This window comes from Rhipicephalus microplus, chromosome 1, assembly GCF_043290135.1.
Source record: "Rhipicephalus microplus isolate Deutch F79 chromosome 1, USDA_Rmic, whole genome shotgun sequence".
Classification (NCBI taxonomy): Eukaryota; Metazoa; Arthropoda; class Arachnida; order Ixodida; family Ixodidae; genus Rhipicephalus; species Rhipicephalus microplus.
Genome location: NC_134700.1, coordinates 69,389,877 through 69,397,104, shown reverse-complemented (window position 1 = coordinate 69,397,104; position 7,228 = coordinate 69,389,877). Strand labels below are relative to the sequence as shown.

Here is a 7,228-nt window from a genome sequence, read left to right as displayed (position 1 = left end):
GGCCGGAAGCACGGATGGAATGATGGACGTTTCACCTCTTTCGTCATCATTCACTCATTAGCTGTGATTTTTGTTTATCATGGTACACGTAACGTCCTCTAGTATCGTAGCGTTTGCTTTTTTCAGCGCATATGCATTTTGTTATATCTACAAGTACCACCATCTACAGCCAGTTCAAGAACTAACGAGAGGTGGCTACACACGATTACGATGGGACGCTCAGCCCACATCTTGAGGAGCTTCGCTCCTAAATAAAGTCGTGGTTGCTTTGCCATAACAAATGCGAAGCCATATTCACACTGGGCAATTTTCATGGATATTGGGACGTATCGGAGCCTGTTTTGATCGTGATCAAGAACAGTCTGTGTGACGGGATCAGATAATACGAATGAATTTGGCTGACCTAACTCAGGTTTAGAATAAAACCGACTTTGATCGTGATGGTTCGTACTATAGGAAGGATGGGGCATCGATAAACGTGCATGGCATACGTTTTCGGCGTAAGCACAACTGGCTTTGCAAACGTTCTACGCTACAATTTAACAATTTATGTGTGGTGCTGATTTATTTGTGGGATTTAACGTCCCAAAACAACCATATGCTTATGAGAGACGACGAAGTGGATGGCTCCGTAAATTACTACAACCTGGGGTTTCTTACCATGCACCCAAATCTGAGCAAACGGGCCTACAACAATTCCGCCTCTATCCGAAATGCAGCCGCCGCAGCCGGGATTCAATCCCGTGACCTGCGGGTCAGCAGCCTAGTACCTTAGCCAATAGACTGCCACGGCGAGTCCACAATGACATATGCTAGCATTTTGTTTAGGAAATGACTCCGCACTCCTGATCGTCCAAGTTCTGACGACGGTTCGCACATGCTTTGAAACTATCGTCACGCCAAACGTGTGGTGCTTTGCAGATATGACATGGCATTACTAGCTAGCAGCTAACTTCCTTGGCAACATGTCAGGCAACCTCGACACGTACCCCGGAGTGTTGTATAAACCATGCGTGAATTATAGCTCACGCGGTACACCGTAGCTCACACACGATTACGCAAGGCATCACGAAAATCAACACAGTCGATTAGCTTACACCACCAGCCTTTGCACTGCGGTAGTGAACAATTACCAGTAATATAGTTTGGGAAAGTACCTTTGTCTGATATGCGTTCATTTGACGACCAAGAGTCCATCCAGTTAAAGCGGCGCGAGTCGTATGTTTGTTCGTCCCATGTTTTCTTATGCGATCTCGCGAGTTGGCCCTTCTCCTGCCGCCATTTTAGGATTGCACGCCATACCACCAATGCGAGATCGAGCAGAGTCGCTGCCTGGCGGCAACTGGCCAAAATGGTGAAGTGTGGATTGCTCCTTGCGTCATCTGCAAGCAAGTCATGTTTCTATGTGCGCGTACGTCATGCACGTCCTCAAAGTGTGTTTTTTTTCGGTCATATCAGCGCAAATGTAACTGTTTCTACGAATGCCTGAAACGATGAACGTAAGTATTTGATCTTGCTCGGCTAATAATGCTTGGTAATAAGACGAGTAAGTGCAACATTCCAGAGTTCTGTTTATTGTAGTCGTACCCACCATTCGCAAAAACAGTTTTAGAATGAGTGCCGCTTTCTGTTGCGAGCACATCGCAATATGCTCTTGGCATCCTCCGAACCATAAAGACTTTTAAATGCTGTGTGCATGCAGTGTTTTATAGCGACTTGGTTGTAAACAAAAAAGCAGGTTTTAGGCTATGCACTTGCGCGTTGTTGGTAGGTGTAAAACTGTGGCACTGTTGTTTAACTATCATGCGAGGAGCCTTACTTGTGTTTATCTGGCCGTGGTGTCCCTACGTATACTATCACATAAACTGCGAGACTTCGGTACTTACACTGTACTTAAAACACAGTTACCGTGCGCAACCGTGTGCTTAGAATTAAGAAAACTTTAAAGAGCTCAGACGTTAAAGATTCATTCAGACGGCACGCTTTACATATAAGGTCACACAATTTCACTAGAAGTTTTATCTTTTTCACTTTGCTTTCAGCGTTTTTGTGGCATTGCTATTGACCGACAGAAGGAAGTGGTCGCCTTTTCTCTAAAAAGAAAAAACATTATCCAGGTCTTTCTTGTAGTACTGTCATGCACGTAATATTGTAGTACTGTCATACACGTAATGAAACCTTTCTGCTAAACTTTTATATAAGGTTTTTCCTCGTGCAAGAACACGTGTACGCACGTGGTGAACGAAGTGAAGCGCTAGGTGCCGTCCACTAACCTTTCATGACTAGGCTTATCGACTGTCCCATATTTGATGGCGAACAAAATGAGAGAAAAAAAACAAGTGTATAAGGTGTGAACGGTGGTACTAGAAGAATCGCGCAGACATTCAAACTTTCTTTTTCTTTTTTTTTATAGTATGCAGGCGACAGAGATGTAAACAAGTAGTTCAGTCACGCTACAGCAGTGCGTAGAAGGCTGAACAGAAACTAATCACGTCAAACAACACAGCAAAGGCGTGACTAAGTGCGAAAGCATGAAGAGAGTCACCCAAGGCGAGCTTCCAATGAAAGGCAGAATACGCTTTACTCGCGGTAATGTTAATCTGCCATATGTTTCGTGCACCGATTCAGTAAACAGGAGCGTAAATATTAACAACAAACCGTCGTCAACGCATTCTCTACGGCGACAATTGGCTCAGACCGCACGCTAATAAGCGCCCCTGCGTGTATTTGTATACGCGCCATCGACCACCTATCCACACTTTCGCGGAACTGTGCTGCCATCTATAGCCCAATCTCGTCACGAATTGGCCATGGGCATGGCCAATTGCGCGCAATAAACCGATTTTATTTCGCACCCTGAGCGTCCCGAGTTTGCCACTAAGGAAGCGACTAAGGTAGCTGAGATAGCAGCGTGGAAAAACGTGAAATCCTGTCTCAACGACCCATGCTCACATCTCACGCGTTTAATAAAGAAATAAATGGCGACGAACAGATAGCACTTTCAGGAAAGGCAATGAAGACGAGAAAGAAGCTGCTGTCAAGCCTATCAACACGTGATGGTTAAGAAGTCTTTTCAGCCCCGGTAAAGCACCTGTTGCCTGAAATTTGCTCATAGTTTCCTACAATTGTTTACTAAAAAGTGAACTGCGCGTTGTGTAAGCTTAAAGTTATGTGGTTTCACTGTTCTGCTAACTTAAAACATACTTAGAGAAACTTAAGTCTTTATTGTTTTTTAGTGACGCGCATATAACCGTATATCTAGACCGCTTCCAGAAGCATGTGCGCCTGGAAAGACATGCGCAGTCAACATTTCTGTGAGCATACTTACTTGGTGTCGGGCTTTCCGGAAATCAATGAGGCCGGGGTCCCATGCTGAGGCCATTCATTGCACATAGGATGGCTGACGCACGCCACTGTCCAAAAAGGGATGGCGGGCATGTAATTTTTGGTAGTGGGGCTTTGTGTTCACGCCAGCCCTAGCATCACTTCCAATGAAAAAATAAATTCATGTGTGAAACGGTGCCACATGTATGACGGTATGCGAAGAGAAGAGTGCCTTGCACCCTGCCCATTCAGTCTCGGCGTGCCCTCAGTGATGCCTCTAGCATACCTCGGCTAGGGCGCTGTCGTGGCCTGAGCAAGTTCGAAAGACATTTTGTCTACGAAAGAGAAGGTCTCAGGTAGGGATGGTAGATTGAACTATTCATTCGAATAATTCTTATATGATTTAACCATAATTGATTTAGCGCCCTCAATGTGATGTTTTAATTGATGGATCCGCATTTTTGCTGGGTGCTTTAAAAACACCAGGCCTGCGCGGAAGGCGCAGCACAGTCACAGCAAAATCCATAAAAGCGGCCTTTCGGAGCTTTTTCAAAACACTCATTGGATGACTGCTACAAGCGAACTTGTTGGGTACCCACTACGGCATTATTAATCGTTATTTCTGGGTAGTCCCGCCGTGGTATTCTATAGTGTCTATGGTACTCTGCTGCTGACTTTCAGGTAGCCGGATCAAATCCCGGCTGCGTTGGCTGCAAGATCAATGGAGGAAAAAATGCTGTAGGCCCGTGTAGATTTGGGTGCACGTTAAAATTTGGGTGCACGTTAAAGAACCCCAGGTGCTCGAAATTCCCGGAGCCCTCCACGGAGGTGTCTTTCCTAATCATATGGTTGTTTTGGGATGTTAAACTCCACATATCAATCAATAAATCAATCACTTCTCGGTAGTAGGCTGGCATTCGCTATGCTATCCTTCACCATTCTTCTGAGAAGAGCGGTATCCACTAAGCACTCGGAAGGAATTTTGTGTGAAGTTCATGCAATGGCTGACGAGGATGGGGCAATATGGCTAAAGTGGGATTGCGCAACAGTTAAAAGATGATCAAGAACACGCTTTTGTAGTGGGTTTTGTAGTAGGAATGATTTATCTTGAAATAAAATCACGTTTTAGTGGTTCGCAATGGGTTAACGCGCATCAAATTACCCGCCTCAAAAAGCAGACCGACCGAACCGACTCACGTCACTCATTTCAATCTCAGGGATGCGTGGGTCGACACTCAGGGGAATTACTTTGTTGCAACCTGGCAACGGGATCCCAACATGACCCGGCTAGACCGCTACTATTTTCCTGAAGTGCTAGCCACACATATTCTTAGTTGCGAAGTCCTACATTTTCCACCGAACGCTCCATGCATATAAAACTTTTCTTTGAACAATCCACTACCTTTAGAAACCATTGGAAAATGGACAACACACTCGTACACGACCCGGAAAGCGTAGCATTACTGCGCAATGCACTAGAGCAAGTGTGCAATAGGCCGCCTGAACCCCGTAACTGGCACGCATTGAAACACAGTTAGTGCACCGAGCTTATCAAAGCGGGGCGCGAAAGGAAAGCACGCCTGACGACAGAGATAAACGACGAGGGCGCATTGTACGAAGAGGCGAGACGCTGACGTTCGCAATGCACGACCATCTCGATTAGTTAAAGGTGCGGTACGAACTTTCGCTACGTCTTAGTTCGCGCACGGCTGCGCAGTCTTTCATCAACGGACGACCGGTTTCAGATCCAGCTGTCCTTCGAAGCGTCCGCAATGGCTCTTTGGGTGAACAAATGCATGTTCCTTTCGCTCAGTTGCCGAACAGTGAACAGTCTACACTAGCAGGAGACATAATAAGGGTCTTTGAAACACATTTTTCAAATCTTTTCAGGGCGGAGAACGCGAGTGACGTAAACCATGCCACCAAAGTTAATGAGTTTGGCGCGGGAAATTCCTGCGTACCGGAGTAGCTTCGTGATGGTCTGTGCAGCCCAGTGACGCTGGGTGAATTACCCTTCGTGCTTCAGCACATGAAGCAAACCACCGCCGCCAGCCCTGACGCGATACCTTTGAGTTTGTACAAAACCTTCCTTCAAACAATACAAGTCCACCTTTTGACAATGCTAAGTGGGCTTCTTGCTGACGGAATCAGACTGAATACTCTTCGAGAGAGCAGAGTTATACTCTTGCTTATAAGCGAGGGACAGCCGTCCAATCCAAGGGCGTGGAGGCGTATTAAGTAGGTGCCCTACTTAACTAAGATTATAAGATATTGACAGCCATCCTTGCAAACCGCATAACTACCATTCTACCGGAAATAGTAAGCGGCATACAAACATGCTGTGTTCCAGATCGTACGATCAATTCTTCGCTTACGCTGACTCGCGACTTGTTCACGTATGCTACAAGAACACAAACATCTGACATTTTTTTTTCTTGCATCAGGAAAAAGCTTTTCATCGCGTAGAATACAAGTCTCTTTTCGCTGTGCTTGAGTGTTATGGCTCCCCAGCACATTTAACCGACGTCCTCCGCTTACTCAACACAGACTTAGAAACGTCATTAGTAGTGAATGGCTATACATGTGAATCAATTGCAGTAAGTAGGGGCATTCGACAAGACTGTCCCCTCTCCGCAATTCTCTTTGTATTATGCATAGATCCATTATTGAAACAAATCAGAAATTCTTTTTGATACGTGGTTTTCCTCTGCCAGGCTTGGGCGAAGTTAAAGTAGCGGCAAACACCGATGCTACTTGCTACTTCGGAAGACACATAGCTACAGAGCCTTTTTGAGAATATTTCACACGTATAGTTACCTGTAGGGAGCACGTCTTAAAACGGGAAAAAGCAAGGCATTGTGCTTTAGGATGCTCATTGAAGAGTTCCCTGATGGCGTCCAAATCGTCCAAGGAGTTAAAGTCTTAGGTTTAACTTTCCTTTCGACTGGTGAGGTAGCCCGCACAATATGGAAAGAAATCCAACACAAAGTGGCCAGACTCATTGAAGTTGCCAGAATCTTTCAACTACCTTTTACTGAAAGAGCTTATATAATGAAATCCTCCATAACAGCGCCACTGCTTTATGTAGCCAGAATTGCTCGAAAACCTCGTCGGGCTTTTCTGAGAGTGGCTACTGCGTGTGGCTCCTTTTTTTTGGGATGGCCACGCCGAAGCTGTTGCTAGAACCTTGGTCCGCCTGCCAGTAAAATGGGGAGGGCTCAGTGTACCCAATCTTGATGTAATGGACCGCATGTTGGCTCTCAAAAACACCTAGGCACTCTTAGAGAACTCATCGTATCGAGGCAGGCAACTCGTAGTGTATCTGCTAGGAACCTCATGAAGATTTTTTGGTTAAGCAAACGACACGAGACCAGCTGCTGAGCAGCCACCGGCGTATTACACACATGTTATAAAATCGGCGAAACAACAATGGCGAAATGATTTTCCAGTTCAAGAACTTATGGAAATGCCCCCGACTGACATCAGCGAACTAATAGCATTTAAAAGCATATCTGAGGAACAACGCTAGAAATTCCGGGCGAAAAGACGTTGGACTCTTACAAACACGTCTCTTTCCTCCGAAGTCCGTGACCTAAACTGGCTTAGGTAATGGGAGGCTTTATCAACGGCCGAACGCCTTGCGGCGTGGGGCGTGGCGCCCTCGGCCACATGCCCGCAATGCGGTCGCGTGGAAACGCTGAACCATGTATTTCATGAATGTATAGTAGCGCGCACCTTTTGGCGCATGGTTACTAGAATGTTCCAAATAAATATGCAGTGGAAGTCTAGCCACAGGGATAACTTCGTCGTACTCTTAATGGCTATCGGAGCCTTCGTCTTATGGAAACGAAGAGGACTGGCCTGTCTGAGGGGACGCCCTCAGAGAGCCATGTTTCCTCTACTA

General features: G+C 45.9%; 1 non-coding gene across 1 annotated transcript; it reads left to right on the top strand.

The window, feature by feature from the left end:
* Window positions 1–3,320: 3,320 nt before the first annotated feature.
* LOC119178828 (U1 spliceosomal RNA) lies at window positions 3,321–3,480 on the top strand. Its single transcript, XR_005110794.1, has one exon. It is a non-coding gene; the product is annotated as a U1 spliceosomal RNA (small nuclear RNA).
* Window positions 3,481–7,228: the final 3,748 nt, after the last annotated feature.